Here is a 13376-nt window from a genome sequence, read left to right on the forward strand (position 1 = left end):
TTTTCCTAAAGCTTGGTCCCTCTGTTCCATTGATAATTGTGGCATGTCGCTGCTGTCGAACAGTGAATGATTTGGTTCACGTTTGATCAGTCTTCTCCTAGGGATGAAACCTCGGGATGCACATACATGGCATTTTCATGAAATATGCTCAAACACCTCATCCCACCATTAATTATATTATTATGTTATATTGTTGGTTATTTATATCAAGCACATATCCATGCAACTGTTGCTTGCTCAAGGCACTGGTATTTCTTTCCCTCGATGATTGAATGTCCGTCTCAGCATCACATCGTATTATCAATCTCAACTCCCTGGGGAGTATACAACTCTTGCTGCCACTAGGCGCAACAAGTTTATTGAGTATTCCCATTATTTAACCTTCATGTTTGCTTTTTAAATCTCAGATTGTAAGGGTGCAGCACGTTCCAATTATCAATGAAACGGTAAAATTTGTCAATGAACTTGGATCATGAAAACTAGTTCATTCAACCATTCATATTTCTTCTCTGCTTAGCTGACCAGTCAACGTCAAGAATCACTGAATCACCTGTGCATCCTAGCCCGTATGAGTGATGAAATTTTATTAATATTAGCATATTCAAAACAGAAAAATGCCAACGGAAAACCCTGAATAACCTAGGGCTGTATGTCAAAAAATAGAGAGCCCATGATGAAATGAGCTAGGGTTGTCTAGGTTCCACTACACCATATCAGTATCACATGCTTCCCGAGCGAGGACCGTATGGAAACAACTCAAACGGACAGAGGCCTGTGACAGCTGTGATTGGATGAAATAGTGTAGGATGTTTGTGTTTTAAAAGCACATCCATCCAGTAATTAAAACTGACCACAATTGTAAGTATTCAGTGCTGTCATTTTTTATCACCATGACTTATGCTTATGTGTGCACCAGTATTTTCAAGTAGGTGACATATTGTGGAGAATGAAGGGTTGATGTGTTCCGCTTCCTGTGCTGGGAAAAATAGCAGGACAAGTTGGACAGAATATCTGTTTTCTTGTGGTTTCATGATTTTTTGGTTGAAATGTACATAAATGTTGAAACGGACACAAAAACGAAATAGGATTTTTTTGTTGGGTTGTATGTAAAAGTTGAAACGGACACAAAAACGAAATAGGATTTTTGTTTTGGGTTGTATGTAAAATTTGAAACGGAAGCAAAAACGAAATGTGATTTTTTGTTGGGTTGTGTGTAAAAGTTGAAATGGAAACAAAAACGAAATATGATTTTTTGTTGGGTTCTATAGAAAAAACGGAACTAAGAAAAAAACGAAATGAGATTGGGCTTATATAAACCTAAAAATATAATTAAGACGAAACTGGATTGGGTATTGCATAGAAATTGAAAATTTGATTTTGTTTTTGTTGGCATGTAAAAATTGAAAGGGATACAGAAAAGAAAAAACTTTGGGTTTTTGTAAAAATTGAAAATAATAGAATACGGAATAAGACTGGGTTGTATATGAAAATTAGACTTAAACAAACACGAAATGTATTCAGTTTGTATACAAAAATTAAAAAGGAATACCGAACGAAATAGGATTGGGTTATATATAAAAATTAGAAATGAAGCAAAAACGAATTAAAACTGTATATAAACATAACGGACACCAAAATAAAATATATTTCCGTTATATGTAAGTTTGAAATGCAAACAAAAACGAAACAGCTTTATTTGGTTTGTTAAAAGAAGAAAACTAATTCTTACATTTGCCCCCTCGGCCATTCATCCGTCTCCATTATTTCTACCTGCACCTTCGGTTGTTACTGACTTCCACTGCAAGGATGGTCGACTGTGCCTTCAGTGGCTAGGACTCGTTGCTGCAGGGGGTGTATTGTTTGAACATGAACAGAAAAATGATTTGCAACATGTCGTCATTCAGTTTTCCTAAAGCTTGGTCTCTCTGTTCCATTGATAATTGTGGCATGTCGCCGCTGTCGAACAGTGAATGATTTGGTTCACGTTTGATCAGTCTTCTCCTAGGGATGAAACCTCGGGATGCACATACATGACATTTTCATGAAATATGCTCAAACACCTCATCCCACCATTATTTATATTATTATGTTATATTGTTGGTTATTTATATCAAGCACATATCCATGCAACTGTTGCTTGCTCAAGACACTGGTATTTCTTTCCCTTGATGATGGAATGTCCGTCTCAGCATCACATCGTATTATAAATCTCAACTCCCTGGGGAGTATACAACTCTTGCTGCCACTAGGCGCAACGAGTTTATTGTGGCTCTCGAATCCTAGAGAGGTACCCAATTCACAGCTGGGTGGACTGGGACACACAGTCATAGTACTTTGTCCAAGTTTACTGTACGTGTCCGGCAGCTAGGTGTTTGCACGTATTCATGTGGCCACCATCTGGTCATACACCAACGGATTCATGAGTTCTTTTAAGAGCACAGGGTTGTGTACTGTACACTAGGGGTTATGACAACATGGAAAGAGTCTGCACACAAAGTTGACTTGAAGGTTTTCTCACCAGGTCACAGGTGGGCTCGATACCGACACCTCACACTCACTGGATCACTAGCCGAGTGCTTATCGTCGTTGATATCGTCCCTTTACTCGTACAGCATTGATTGTCACCCTGAATCTCTATGCATAGATCTGTTTATGCAACAGCTGTGGCGTTCTCTCTTTATTTCAAGTACAGGTGGTTAAATCAGGGGATTGCTATTTAATGGTTATTGGACGATATCAGATCACCAGTGTTTCCTGAAGACCTACACAAACAGTTAAACGCGTTTGTTTTAGGTACCTGTGCTCCAAGGTTAACAAATATACACCTGGAAATTAATCAAGCAACACCCCAATTTTTTCTATTGGAGCAACTTTGAAGTGTTCTGACAATCAAAATATGCCGGGTTGATATAGTTTGACACTTTTTTATTCAACAGACGATCTCTGACAAACAACTTAAAGGGAAAAAGTATCAAGACTTTGCTTTATTGCAACGAAATCCAAATTCTTAAAACTGTCTTAAATTCATGAAAAAATGGACACAATTTACTATTCATCCACAGACGTTGTTGTCAGGTGTATTAACACAAATGTCACATGGAAAGAAAGAACAGTCATCTGAGAGTCTGCACACCGACTTTCATCAATATCTAGTGTGTCCTCCCTGCGCACGCACCACCGATTCCAGACGCCTCCTCATTCCTTGGATGAGTCTCCGGATCTGATTCTGGGGGATCCTGTTCCACTCCTCATGCAGGGCAGCCGTCAATTCGTTGAGATTATGGACTGGTGGGTCTCTCTGCCTCACACGACGGCCAATAAAGTCCCACAAATGTTCAATGGGGTTGAGGTCAGGGCTCATGGCAGGCCATGGAATTCTGTCAATTGCATTTTGCCGCAAAAAATCATTTACAGCATGCGCCCTGTGAGGTCTAGCATTGTCGTCCATAAATATGGGTCTCGTTGCCAGAGGATGGTTCTCAAAATGAGGTACCACAGCCCTGTCAAGAACCTCCTGTTGGTAACGAACACCGTTAAGGTTGCCACGGATGGTAATGATATCCAACTTGCAGTTCATGGAAATGCACCCCCATACCATAACGGAACCTCCCCCAAAGGCCACAGTCTCCTGGATGTTCCGTGGAGCCATTGCTGTGTTCCTCTGCCTCCAGACCCGAGTACGACCGTCCACCATGTGCAGCAAGAACCGGCTCTCATCTGAGAAATGGACCTTCCTCCAAGAGGCAATGTTCCAGTGCAAACGGTCATTACACCAGGCCAGTCGGGCTGCCTTATGGGCTGGAGACAGTCTGGGTCGCTTGATTGGCCTCCTTGCCCGGTATCCTGCAGCTTTCAGACGATTCCGAACAGTCCTGTTCGAGATGGGTCTCCCTGGAAGCCACTCCTGTCTCAACCGAGAGCTCGAGTCGAAGGACCTGCGCCGTACAAGTCTCAGTAAAGCTCTGTCCTCCCGGACTGTGGTCTTCCTGGGTCTTCCTGGTCTAGGCAGGTCTTTAACTTCATTAGTGGCCCGGTATTTTTTCAAAAGTTTTGAAATTATGGAATGATGTCGTCCGATTTGAGTCCCGATTTGTCTTAGAGACATACCAGCATTCCTCATGCCGATTATTTGCCAACGAGTGGCCTCTGATAATTTCCTACGTGCCATGACATTGAAATGAATGAAAAACCGAATGCAATCGACAACCTGCGCTTGTAAACACCCCAGGGAAAAAGTGCATTTTTCGAAAGTTGAGGTTAAAGCAATGCACGTGCGCTGTGCAAGCTTCACGCGCGTCATATCAACCCATGAAAAGCTCATGCTGTATGTCAATACATCAAAATTGAATAATCAATCATCAAAATTACTTCGTTAAACTTTGTTAAGTTTTTATGTGTCTTTCAATTTGGTGTTGCTTAATTAATTTCCATATGTATATAATCGGCAGATTAAAGACTGACATATGACATCATTGTGTTTATCTAACAGAATAAAACAAATTACACCTTTATAAATTATCGATGATTCGAAAGGTTTTATTTAGGCTAATAATGTAAAGGAAGAAAAACAGACTTATTACATATTCTGTTATCTGATTTCGGCTGAAGACACGTATTCATGTTTGTTAGACTCAGTATAATCAGTGTAACGAATAATACTGAGTCTAAGCTTCCTCAGACTGTCATGTCTATGCTTATACTCTGCGGCCGTGCAGTGTGTGAAACATAATTCTGGTTTTTCCCCGCCGCGCTGTTGCTGCTATATAAACGGCGTAAAACTCGCTCGCTCTGGGGTCAGTTACTTTTTAATTTTGATCATTTGATTGGCTGATAAATATTTCAGTCAGCGATACTTCTGGGCGTGTCCCACCATCAGTGAAATGTAGCCACGTTATACATCTCCTGAAGGAATGGTATCTATGTATATTGAGTTTTCCAAATCAACGTACATAGTGAACATTGTACTTACACCTTTTTCGGACAAACATCGACAGGATCGTCAATCCTGTTACCCACTAAGAGGGGCAGACTTTGTTTTTACAATAAGCTGCCAAGGAGTTTGAGGCGGAGCATTCGATGATGGGTATCAAATGTTACTTGGAATCTATACCAGGCTTGTGATAAGCTATAGTAGGACATGTTTAAGATTTTAGCGAATTTTGTGCATTTCCAGTGATCTATTTCTGTGGTTTTTTGTAGCTTCTCTCTGAGGAAAGTGGGAAATGTTTTGCTCCGACGTTTTGTATAAATATGACTTAACGTGACAGATTCTTCGTGTTGATTGTTTTCACCTTCTGACCAAACATTTTACAATTTTCATATAAAAATGGCTTTGAGAAGGGAGACTAACGGGATCGGGTAGTCATACTTGCTGACTTGCTTGGCACATGTCGTCATGTCCTGATGGCGTAGATGCCCATGAACTGTCCGGTCTAGAATCGGTTATTTAAAGACCACGGCAAAATAGCTGGAATATTGTTGAGTGCGGCGTTAAACAACAACCAAACAAGTCATACAAAAGTAACTTAAAAGACAACATAATTCGTGGTTTTCTTTATTTCTTTTACTTGTCTTACGTTCAGTGTGCAATGTAGAAATTTGGAGCAATTTTCAATGAAGATATTAGGTCGATCGATAAAGGATGGATCTACATTCGTTTCAAAACAGAACATTCCTTAATCCTACACTAGAGAACATTTTCACAGATTGATGGGACAAATGTTTTAACATCAGACTAAACCTACATATTGACATTCAGAAACAAAACAGTGGGTGGTCATTGAGATGCGTCAGTAGACCTTAAATGCGTATGTTATTAAGCATTCCAGTGACTAGTATTTGCAATGGATATATGAATAGAAGCTCCACTATGGAAGCATAGAGATAGAGATCACTGAACATTGGTAACGACAGATGTCGCGTCAGCAGAGTGATAATGATGGAGATCCCTTCTGAACTCAGTCCGTATTCTGTACGAATACAATGAGAGCCATGATTTCAGCAACATCCCGCTCTCAGCAATATTCCAGCAATATCACAGCACGTAGTGACCGACTTGTTTTATTCCGAAATATGCCGAGGTTACGGAAAGGGACGAATAGTGACGGGATTATATTAATCACTCGCTCTTTCCCGATTGCACCCTGAACAAAGAAGGTCTTGCATGACACGTAACCAAAGGCTGTACAGAGCACGTCATGAACTGGAATGTCCTGAATCAATAAAGTTCTGTGTAATTACGATCGCCTGATGTTGCCCACGTCACTTTCAATCATGTGACTCCTGCTGCTTGTGACGCATGCCTAATTGTGTCATATCCAATCGATGTATAAGGTGGTTTACTTAGTCTCCAAAACTATTTTATAGATCCTAATTTAGAAAGCAAAGCTCAATAAAACATAGCCTCAAAGCAACGAAAGGAAAAGATCAGTCAGAGCATAAGGTACGTTTTTATGTCTGAATCCTTTGTCTTCAGTTTGCCAACCCCAGGAAAAACTTCTAATTGGAGTGTATAGAGAATCTAAGCCATGTGTCTACTGATATCAAATATATCAACATTAGTTGATAAAGTAACAAGTAATTTTACCTTTATCAACGAGTGTTGATATAATTCATATCAGTTGACACCAGGGTGAGATTCTATTTATCATCCAAAATCATTCTTCATTAGTTTTCAATGAAAAATGGACATCTCTTAACACAGCACTGGCATTAGATTTGCAGTGCAACGATGTCATAGCATTGTGACTTCTAGTTCATGACGTCGTAGCGTTGTCAGGGCATTATGCAAAATGTCTCCTAAGAGATATCGTCGGATCTCACACAAGCGATATCTCCTGTGGAACACAGTTTTTGATGATAAATAAGGATACATGCTAACAAGAAAGATAGCAAGGTGGTAACCATTGGGGTGCCTACACGTCGTCTTAGTATCTTATCCTTCTAAATGTATCATGGGTGGATTTAATGAAAAAAGACCGACATTTCGCCTGCTGCTTTCTCAGTAAACACAAGATGACGTTTACATTCATTTTTGACAAACCGTCACAATCTAAGCTGATATCAATCTAACATGTTGTGGACCACCCTGGAGCGGTTTGGTCCCAGGTTGAGATCACTCCCTCGACGCCGGGAGCATTCACCCCTCGTAGGCTTCCTGGTTCACCGTTTCATTGTATCTTCTAGTATGTTTGGGAGTATTTATTTTAATTTATGTGTTTTGTGATGGGGGCCAGACAGCCACACTACTTTGCCCCTTTCTCAGGTGCATGCATCCTGGAGCGAAGTATAAATGTCCTAGATTGGTTGTTCTCTCCAGCTGACGTGATGTAATTTCACAACAGCGGCTGTTTACGTCATTGGTGATTACAACATCTGGCTGGTCCAATTTAACAAAGACAGCCTTTACATGCTTGCTGGCCTTGTGTGACATAAATATGTAATATCCTTGTCATTCGCGACCATGTTCAACGCTTTGTGCAAATACGGGTCACGTCACGTCATGACGCAGCTCAATATTGACCACCCACATTTAAAACAAGACTTTGTGAGGCAGAATATATTTTTCTAATACCACGGCCGCCTGTCTCCCCAGACCTCTCCCTCATAGTATATTTATGAGATTAGATGGATCGACGGATATTAATTTTAACAGGCACGGGTAGCTATAAATTTGGTTGATATGACATTTTGTTGAAATGCCGCACTCAGGAACATTATAGCTCTCTGACGGAGGTCTCTAAATAATCGAGTCTGGGCCAGACAATCCCGTGATGAACAACATGAGCATCAATCTACGCTATTGGGATACGATGACATGCGTCAACCAAGTCAATGAGCCTACTACCCTATCCCGTGATGAACAACATGAGCATCAATCTACGCTATTGGGATACGATGACATGCGTCAACCAAGTCAATGAGCCTACTACCCTATCCCGTGATGAACAACATGAGCATCAATCTACGCTATTGGGATACGATGACATGCGTCAACCAAGTCAATGAGCCTACTACCCTATCCCGTCAGTCGCCACTTGCGATGTGCATTGGCTGCTATCCGGGTAGCCAAAGGAGCTGAGACTGAAATACCTCCCAATATGTCGATCGAGTTCCTCTGACCTGTGTCCGCCACTGAACATTGGCTCACCAAAATGGAACAGGTTCTGAAGCGTCCTGACATGCATGAGGGATATACTTGAATGGTATTTAACATGATATTAACACAGAACGTACTTCATTAGTAAGTGCGCGTGAGTGTCGTTTTAGCCACATTTAGCAATATTCCGGCATCGGTACCTGAAATGGGCTTCACACATTGTACCCATGTGGGAAATCGAACCCGGTGCTTCCACATCACGAGCCGACTCTTTAACCATTAGGCTATCCCACCGCCCCTTATCTGTCAGACATTTCAGCAGTAAGGAAATCAATCAAGAAATAACTATGCCTCTTTCCGAATTTGTCTCTGAGTCAGTAACTCAAGTCTGTTCATGTAATCTTTTGTCGACTGTCGTGTTGTTTACTCTGTTTTCAATAGTCTTTGTCCAGAAACTACGGCAAACCCGGACACCACATGTTCTAAAGTTTATATATTTTTATAATATGCAACAGGTTTGCCATTACTGATATGAAAGTGAAAGTATTGTAGTCATAACTGGTGAAAAATCCGACAAATTATCGCGACTCGAATTCACGTGTGACAGTGTCCTTGTCTGAACCCAATGTTATGATCGTTTACGGTATCTACAGGAACCAACTGTACAGAACAGTTGCTATAAACTCGCGATGGTAGTGAATGAGCAAAACAAAGGAAGTTGTTTTTCTCTTTAATCAGCAAAGACAGTAGAGTCACAGAAAGGTTCACGTTGGTTGAAGCTGCAGGGGATAAGCCTGACAACGTTGAGAGATGACCTAGAGAATCTAGACAGGGTGACCTGGAGAGTCTAGACAGATGACCTAGAGAGTGTAGACAGATGGTCTGGAGGGTCTAGACAAGATGACCTAGAGAGTGTAGACAGATGACCCATGGTGCAGACAGGTCCCAGTCAGACAAGGATGTCCCATTGGACCATGTTTACTTTGGGACGCTGACACTGTCGATCCCTCGACAACAGACAGTGCCTCTAGGACACGTGGCAAACGTCGGACCAATCACATCTTTACATGGCCTCCCTTGGTCTGAGATGCATGTCGCGCCCCATCTTTCACAAGGATCTGCAAATGTACAATGAAGATCTCATTCACATTCGTCGACTGGAGTCTCTGTTACCATGTGTTAATCTTCGATGTTTGTGACGGCAATCAACGATAAATTTAGATATCGACTGTTGATATCGATACTGGATTATACTGTTGTGAAATTCTTTTGAGAATTGAGAAATGTGATAAGAGAACCAGAACACTGAGCCTAGATTTTCGAAGATTTTCGAAGCCCTCTTAGTGCTACGATAGTCGTAAGTTAATCGTAATGATGGCACTTACGAGTATCCTAGCGCTAAGAGGGCTTCGAAAATCTATGCCCAGATGTTTAAGCGGTGTGGAATTCGAAGCCTTATGGTTAAAGCGTTCGCTCGTCACGCCATCCAATGCATGAAGTCGATTTCTGATGATCCCTCCGTGATGTTGCTAATAGCAGCGTAAAGTCCAACACACTAACTCACTCATAAACACACCGTGCTTTAAAATACACGTCTAAGAAGGTGCTTGTATACATAGAATGAAGGCATGTCAGTTGTCGCGTCTCGACAGATAAACCAATTATTTTACATTACGAACAGCGTTGGTGCCATGGATGTCTTGTCTTTGGATGAGAATCCCAGAAAGTGTGCAGATATATGGAAATTTTGCATCGATGGTGCGTTCGCTGGTAAGGTGGATGAACCTGCTTCGGTTCCGTACATGGACAAAATGTCTGAAGCATATTTCCGGTGCCAACCAATTTGGTAAGCGAATCTTAAAACGTGATCTACTAAGTCGCCTTTTGCGATAAACGTGGTTTCCTAAATACCAATTCCAACTCGTCTCGTTTCGAGTTAATTTCTTTGGAATTGATACACCTTCATCAGACTTCTTCGTTTATGTCCAATTGTAATTCACAAATTCCTGTGACCCGGAATATGGATAGCATAGGACAAAGCGACGAAAAACCAAACTTACTCATTAGTTGCATATACATAGTAAGTGTAGTAAGTTTCATAGAAATTCAATATAATTGAAACAGAGTATTAAAGGAGGTTACGTAATACAAAATACTTACATGGTATCTTTGCATCCACTGGGCGACTGAACTCGACTACAGCGAGGAGAACAAAGACTGTAATGAGAAGCTTCTGTTTACAAAACATATTGAAGTTTAGGCGGCCCGAAGCGCGAATACCTTGTTTGTATGCCGTGGTGTTCAAGTGTCGACGTGATCAAATGTGTTCCCATTTATACCTGTCAACAGAAAGGTATAACGCTTGGGGCACCATGACATGTTGACAGATTGTGTTTTATATCCTTGTTTGCAGTTTAAACAGCCGCAGGCAAATGAACCCGAGTAAAAAGCCTATGTGGAAAGGCATGAACGATGGCGAAATTCAAGAGCACAAAGTTTCGATATCGTTTTCAAGTGTGAGGTGTGGGTGGGTGTTGGTGTGTGGGTGGGTGTTGGTGTGGGTGTGGGGGTGGGTGGGTGTTGGTGTGTGTGTGTGGGGGGGGGGGGGGTTGTGTTTGTGTGTGGGGGGTGGTGTGGCGGTGGGGGGATGGGTGGATGTGGGTGGGTGGGGTGTGGTTTGCGTGCTACAGTACGGTAGGGTTTGATGTCGATCTCTTCAGGTGTCTTGCGTTTAGTAACTTGCGTTTAGTAAAGTCTGATTGTTTCTTGGCGAGAATGGTTAAGTCAGTTCAGTTGATTTGATGCTTGGGATGAGTTGCTGCGTGGTCTGATATGGCTGATTTCTGGTCCGATTTGGTGGATGATGTCAGATGTTCCTTGATCCTGGTGTTGACGGGTCCGGATGTTTCTCCTATGTATGAGCGTCCACAATTACAGTCAATTTTATAGATTACGCCTTTGAGTTGGGTTTAGTGGCTTGTGGGCATTTTCTTCCATTGACTTGTATAGACACGACCTTTTCGACCCCAGCCACCATCAACAGCCTCCTGCAGGCCATCACATTGTTTGTCCTGCATATGACACCTGTTCTCTCCCTGTATCAGTCACACTTGAAAATGATAAAAGCACTTGTATCGAATCGAAAATGTGGTCAAGTGGACACTTGTTTGAATCAAATACTTAATGTGTACTGAAGACAACTATAGTTGTAAATGTGTAAAACCAGCCTGTATGCCGTACTTTCCTGTCCTTTGCAGGTGAAGAGTACAATATTTAGTCATTTTTGCCATTGCTCAAGTCATATCATTAGTGTGGTAGGTGCAATTTCAAATATATTCCTGATCCCACCTTAAATATTGTTGATATGGCATAAAACTAAACTCACTCACACATCAGTCGGGACGGTGGGAAAGACTAATGTTAAGGCCTCACGCTGAAGACCTGGGTTCGATTCCACATATGGATTCAATGTCTGGAGACCATTTCTGGTATCCTCACCATGATTTACTGGAATATTGATAAATGTAGCATAAAACTACACTCACTCGCTCATCAATTCTTAACACTTCAACAACCTCAACTTGCGTCTCATGTCTTCACAGGTACATCATCAGCTACATTCCAGGAGGACAGACGGGACTCAAATTCTTCACCAAAATATTTTACTCTGCAGCATAAAAACAGCACAGAAAACACTTCCTATATGAAGTGCATGTATTGGATGAAAATATTCATGGAACCAGCATGGCTGTCACGGTGACACTTTAAGGATAAATTAGTTCCAGACAACCTCTTTGACTCTCCAAATGGTTCTGAAAGAAAGACAATTTTCGGGGGCTTTACATGTTTACTATATAAGTACATGTATGCCCCCAAATAAAAATGCCTCTCTCCTTTGGCAATATTGGTTGGGTAAAATGGCTGACAATCTGCTGAGGTTTGCTGTTAATGGAATTTGTTGGCGTGAACTTGCTTATTGTTTATCTTGGCATTCCTAAAGCTATGGCGCTCTCTTTGAACTGACTGGCTGGGTCATCTGTTCTTCCATGTGAAAAGCAACACTTGTCGCACTTAATTACTGAAAAAAATTGTTAGGCTTACAAGTCAGAAAAAAATAATTAGGAATTAAATCTAATACCTGTGAATCGAGTAATCTCTAAGTACATTACTTCTAATATGAACAACTGTATTATTCTTGGCTGTGTTATGTATATAGTGGAGAGAATCCTGGTACATTAAGATATAGTCCCAGCTGTATATATTTTGTACACATCATGAAGTGGAGAAATGTAGGTATTTTGTTTCATTGATCAACAGTTGTGTTTTATTTTCCAACTGTGACATTCTGTTTTCTTTTTATCATTTATGATCACTACAGATCTAGTCAGGAAACATTTGAAATGACTCCAGGCTGACCGTACAGAATAGATATGGGATGGTGTCCTTTTATGATCAGGGACCATTCATAATTCATGACTGTGGGGGTGGTGATGATGTTTATGGACAAGCTTATACAATGTTAATTACACCCCCACCCTCCCCAAAAAGAAGAACTTATGTACAAAGTTAGACGCCTGTGGATGTCATGTGCAACACTAGTGACGAACTTGATGACCACTCTCATGTTCCCATAGCAAGATCGCTCCTCTTAAATTCATTTCACTGCTATACACACAGCCATCAATTATGAACAATCTCATCATAAAACAAGAACAAACTCTCATCTTCACGGTAAACCGTAATTCTTCTCATCAAGATGATTTTAGATATGTATTGTGCTTTTTTGGTTCATCACTAGCTTGTATCCAAGACTGATAGAGAGAGTAACTTAAAAAGATTTCATATCAGTAACCTTTAAAGACTAAATATGGAAACTTGTGTATGTAAGTGTTATTTATATGAACAAATATGTTGATCAGTATTAAGCAATTGATTTTTTATCTGGAATGGTCAGGTTGAGATTAGGTTTGAGATGAGCATGTTTTTGTTTAATATCAAGAATTACTATTAACAACAGAAACATGTCCATTTGTTTTATTGTGTTTACAATATTCTGCAAAAACGTTACATTACATTTTTTAACAATGGAAATCAATGGATGCTCCCTTGTGAAGAGTAAAGAGGCAGGATAACCCAACCCAATGGTTAAAGTGTTGGCTTATCTGTACTTATATCTGGGCTTGATTCCCAAGAGAGGTGCTGTGTGTCATAAGCCCATTTCTGTTGTCTCCTGCCATGATATTGCTTAAATATTGCTTAAAGTGGCATATGGCTGAAC

At 40.8% G+C, this 13376-nt stretch overlaps 1 long non-coding RNA gene across 1 annotated transcript; it reads right to left on the reverse strand.

Annotated features, from left to right (window-relative positions):
- Positions 1-8815: 8815 nt before the first annotated feature.
- Positions 8816-10458, reverse strand: LOC137268491 (uncharacterized). The gene is made up of 2 exons (XR_010955037.1): positions 10259-10458; positions 8816-9216 (listed from the first exon to the last, which is right to left on the reverse strand). It is a non-coding gene; the product is annotated as an uncharacterized lncRNA (long non-coding RNA).
- Between the last annotated feature and the right edge of the window lie 2918 nt (positions 10459-13376).

This window comes from Haliotis asinina, chromosome 16, assembly GCF_037392515.1.
Source record: "Haliotis asinina isolate JCU_RB_2024 chromosome 16, JCU_Hal_asi_v2, whole genome shotgun sequence".
NCBI lineage: Eukaryota > Metazoa > Mollusca > Gastropoda > Lepetellida > Haliotidae > Haliotis > Haliotis asinina.